This window comes from Sceloporus undulatus, chromosome 5 (assembly GCF_019175285.1).
Source record: "Sceloporus undulatus isolate JIND9_A2432 ecotype Alabama chromosome 5, SceUnd_v1.1, whole genome shotgun sequence".
Taxonomy (NCBI): Eukaryota; Metazoa; Chordata; class Lepidosauria; order Squamata; family Phrynosomatidae; genus Sceloporus; species Sceloporus undulatus.
In genome coordinates this window covers 93,167,933-93,173,034 of record NC_056526.1, presented here as the reverse complement: position 1 = coordinate 93,173,034, position 5,102 = coordinate 93,167,933, and the positions used below count along the sequence as shown (strand labels likewise).

General features: G+C 40.6%; 1 long non-coding RNA gene across 1 annotated transcript; it reads right to left on the bottom strand.

Moving 5' to 3' along the window:
• Positions 1 to 1,649: 1,649 nt before the first annotated feature.
• LOC121930950 lies at positions 1,650 to 3,650 on the bottom strand. The gene is made up of 3 exons (XR_006104041.1): positions 3,543 to 3,650; positions 3,250 to 3,417; positions 1,650 to 1,766 (listed from the first exon to the last, which is right to left on the bottom strand). It is a non-coding gene; the product is annotated as an uncharacterized LOC121930950 (long non-coding RNA).
• Positions 3,651 to 5,102: the final 1,452 nt, after the last annotated feature.

Here is a 5,102-nt window from a genome sequence, read left to right as displayed (position 1 = left end):
TTCAGTATCCAAGCCCTAATTTCACACACACAAGGACCTGCACATAATGAGTAGCATTTTGCCAACAATATAATAATATCTGCCACCTTATCCAGAAATAGAAATACCTTTAGAAAGAGCAACCGATGTCTGAATATGTAATGAATCTAGTCAGGGGGGAAAAAAGCCTAAGCAAGAGCAACTGATTTGGGAAAAGAATCCCCTGTTAACTAATTGCCCAAGGTCAGCCTCCTCATATAAGTGGACTGAGATCTCTAGGGTAACATAAAACCATTAAGTTGTGCTTTGATCTCACACCTTCTGTAGAACCTTTAAATCAATTAACCATGAAACTCCTCGGCTTCTTTTCTTTACAGCACATAAAACTACTTTGGTGTGCCTGACATGTTACTACATTATAGATCAAAGGTACCGGGGTTCTCCAGATCTAAGCAAGATATTTATGAGGTTTATTCTTCCTCTTCATCCACCCTCAAACAAACCTGTTGCATACTCTTGAATTTCAGTGGTGGAGGAGGAAGGCATTTTGAACTAGAGGTTTTGGGGATTTGGGGATGTCTGTGTTTTTAGTATTTAATCGGGAGTAAGAATTTTATTTTGGGAAGGACACTGGGGGAAGCCAAAGTAAATGCATTAGCCTAAATATTTTGAATACTGATATGACATTTTACACATTAGCATCACTTATTTTAAAAGGCCAGTTATCCTTTCTGGATACAGTCAGAATACTAGTGTCCTCTTACGGTAGCAGAATATTGCGCAGTGTTGGAAAGCCAAGCGTTTTATTAAGTCAAACTTTCCGATCAGTGGCATTGGTGAGAGCCACCTCACATATGTTCTGAACATGAAGGTATCCACACAAGGATAGATGCATCCAAAAGTGATTTGTGTGCTCAGCTCATAATTTAGCTTCCTTTTATGTGCCTCAGTTTGAAAATTGGATAGAACACTTTAAAATGAAATCAAATGCCTTCATTTTGTTTGCAAGGGTCAACAAAAGGCGTAGGTGCCATTTTAGATTTCAGTAGGGCAAGGTCCGAAACACACACACACACACACCCCTACAATGGCTCTCTGATATTTAAAAAGCAATAGTTCTCCTTTTTTCTACCAATAAACTACAACGAAAACAATTCTTAACTTTTAAAACCGGTTCATCTAAGAAAAGGGTAGGAATTGTACAGCGTCCTAGATGTTGTTGGACTCCAACTCCCTCCTTTTCCCACTATTGAGGGCTGCTGGGATGGCACATCTGGAGAGCTGCATGACTTCACTCTGATCTAGGTTATTTACTTCTTCGTAGCAAATCAATGAAAACCAAAACTAGTTTTTATTCCTCAGGCAATCACCAAGAACACATGGAGGGAAGAGCACAACTAGTCAGCTACCCCATCTGCAGTATCTTTGTCCTTCTTATAAGTAGCTTCAGACTTCATATTTTGAAAGTCTAAAGGAAGAAAATTCACACATTTGATTGAACATCTTTATAATTTTCAGTGTGACAGAGATCAATTTTCAGACCGAAGGCTCCGCTTGCTACTAGTTAGAAGGTTTTCTGCAGCTACTGCATCTTTCTCTCAACAGATTTCTGCAATGTGTGTGTGTGTGTGTATTCCATCCCAAGAAAAGAAGGCAGACCAATGGAATAATAAAAGCCTCCTCTCCCATTGGTTGTAGAGGTGATGGTAATGATGACGATGATGGTATGTATTTCTGTCTCATCTTGTTCCCCATCTGGGACTCAAAGTGGTTTACAAAAGATGCAGCTAAAACATACAAAAGTTAAAATATAATTAAACTAGCAATAGAAGTTTTTGAAAGCAGTATCCTCATCCCCATCATTATAATCATCATCTGTTTATATAGCACCCTCACTGTACATGACACTTCATAAATGAAAGAGCAACAAAACAGTTCTCTGTCCCCCAGGCCTACAATTAATTTTGACAGAATATGCACATGGGTTTTTTTTTTTCTCTTGAGGCAGATATATAAATGGATAGAACATGGCTGGCAGCTTGTTCCCTTTCCTTTTCATTTGCTGGCTTCCCTTTCATTTTCTGGAAATGTTGCAAATGGGCTAGACTTTTTTGCTTTTGCCAATCAATCCCACAATGCGAATGTTACATTCGAATGTTACATTTGTTGCTCTTGTCGATTAGGCAATTGGCAAAATGATACATGATTTTCAAGGAATTCAGGGGTAGCTCTGAATTGCTTTTAAAAGCAAAAAAGAATGCATGACAATTGCATCCTTTTCTGACTTTTATGAGGTGAGGAATTTATTATGGTTGCTATTATTATTATTATTATTATTATTATTATTATTATTATTATTACATGTGCAAGAGGCATTTTGGGTTGGCAAAGAGTGCGGGATACAGGATGCATTAACTTGCATTTGGGAGTTAGAAAAGGGGCCGGGGCAGATCATAACCCAAATGCCTCCCCCCACATACAAAAAAAGAGGTTTATTTGACAAAATGAGCACACTTTGGGGCATTTTGTGCATGGCTCTTTAAAAAAAAGGAGGGGGGAGTTGCCCCTGCAAACGTCACCTCATGTTAAACCCGATAAGGCACGCAGGTTAAAATGCCCCTCAATTGTAGTGGGCACTTGCTAACGGAGAGATTCGGGGGACGGGCATCTGGATTTACCCAGTTCCACCCACGTTAACTGGGCCAGTGGGAATGGGGCCTAAGACATGACACAAAAGGAAAGGGGGATGGCAGTGAGGGAGGGGATGAAAAATCCCAATGGTTAGGAAAAACAAGACATTCCACAGTATGAAAGGCCCTTTCCCACGGAGCAATGAACCTTCAAAGGTCAGTAGAAACAAGGTCTCCTCCACCTGTCTACAGAAAGACAGCGAGGGGGGTGCCAGAGTAGCATATCTGGGAAAGGATTCCCAAAGACTATAAGCTCCTGTAGACCACCTCCCAGTTTTTTGTGGGTTTTTCAGACTATGTGGCCTTGTTGTAGAAGAGTTTATTCCTGACGTTTCATCAGCATCTGGCAAGATACTCCACTCTCTTCCATGCCAGCATTCTCTGAAGATGCCAGCCACAGATGCTGGCAAAACATCAGGAATAAACTCTTCTAGAACATGGCCATATAGCCTGAAAAACCCACAAAAAACTATGGATGCCGGCCATGGAAGCCTTCAACTTCACATTGCCGTCTCCCATACTCCACTGTGTTGTCAATAGATGTACCTATGAGTGTTGTGGGACAAAAAGAAGAACCTACCCGGAAGATCTTAAAGCACAAGCAGACTGTTATGTTTCAGCTGCACATGAGATGCCCTCTTCAGACTTTCTGATCATTGTAGGAAGGTCTGAGAATGTAGAAGCAAGGACATTTGGGCTAGGTAAAATGTGTGCACTTGCTCTGTGTCACAGAATGGATGAACTTGATCTGAAATATATGTGTTACCTGATTAATACATGGGGTAGAAGCCTACATATGCTTCGTTCCTCATCCATCACTTGTAAATAATCAGTATTACATAAGCATTTGGGTCAAATACATGCACAACTCACCTGTTAAAAGATCCCTGGGTTTTCTCCCTGCTTGGAAGCATGAGCAATAGACATATATTCCAAAGAATATATGAGTGTACATTTGCCTGTCAACAAGAAGAAACATTTATTAAATTCGTCACATTTTTCTAAAGCTTGGAGATTTTACCTTTTGGGATTACATACGTATCTCAAAATGCCACAACTGGCATGGCTACTGCCTGGATGATACTAGGAGTTGTAGTCTAAACAATTACATTTCCAGGTTGTTCTTTATATATATAAACAGAGAAAGAGAAAGGATTACAGTTCTTTGATTTATAATCTTAATATTCTATTGCCTTTTTTGAGCAGGAATAAAATGAGTTAAAACTGAGCTAAGGAAACAGGGCACCTGAACTGCAAGAGCCTTCTCTCCTTTGGCCACTTTGTCCTTCCAATATGAAAATTAAAATTTAAAGCCTTTTTCCCCCTTTTGAAAATCACCATCCTGACAGCAGCAACTGAATAATGATTGAACAGCAGGAGAAAGGAGATGAACAGTGTATCAGCACCACCCTCAAGTGGACAAACTATAAAACTGAACAAAAAGCTAAGGCATTAGGGTTGGTTTGTTCCCCTTTCTTTTTAAAAGTATAGGCTAAAGCCTCACAAATTAATCTTAAACTGGTATCAGTCACAGCCTGAAAAGCTTACTTTTTTTCAGATTCTACCCAAGAGTTGTGGAGGAGACAGCACATGGCAATGATCGCTTGGGGATTATGGAAAGTGTAATCCCCAAAACTATTTTTCCAAGTCCTTATTTTATTTTAAATCGGCTTCTACTGTACATCTTGTTCTCTCCCAATCTCCCTGATGAGTGAGCCAGTCCCTAGATATGGACACACAAGCCAGAAGGTACATCAAATCTCTTTGGACACAAACCATTTGGAGTCCTGTTGATTTGTTGATTTAAGGGGGGGGGGTCTGCAGTTTGAATGGAGGACAGGATGCAAAGTAGTCAGTCCTCCACATTTGCAGCTTTGACTTTTGCGGCTTTGATTATTTGCGGCTTTAATTGATATGCTCTCTCTATGAATCTCTAGGTCAGTGATAGCAAACCTATGGCACGCATGCCAGAAGTGGCCCTCAGAGCCCTCTATGTGGTCGCATGTGCCATCGCCCCAGCACAGAGTTTGCCAGAGTTTGTTACTAGAAAGCCAGAGGGACATGGCACCTTGCAATAAATAAGTGGGTTTTGGGTTGCAATTTGGGCACTCGGACCCTAAAAGGTTCACCATCACTGCTCTAGGTCCTCCAGCATGACTCTGCTGGAAGTTGATCATTGAGCCATGCTGGAGGACCTAGAGATTCCTAGAGAAAAACGCTTTTCTAGCTTTTTGTATGTCCTCCAGCCCAATTCTATGGCCCAGTTCTAGAGCTGATGTCAGGGTGACCAGACATCCTCCGTTTGAGGACACATCCTACATACATTTCAACCTTCTGTCCAGGAGGAATGTCAAAATGTCCTCCATTTTCAGCATAAGGATGAAATTACATTTATAGTAATGCTTGTATATGGTCATGTTCTACATTTTTCAC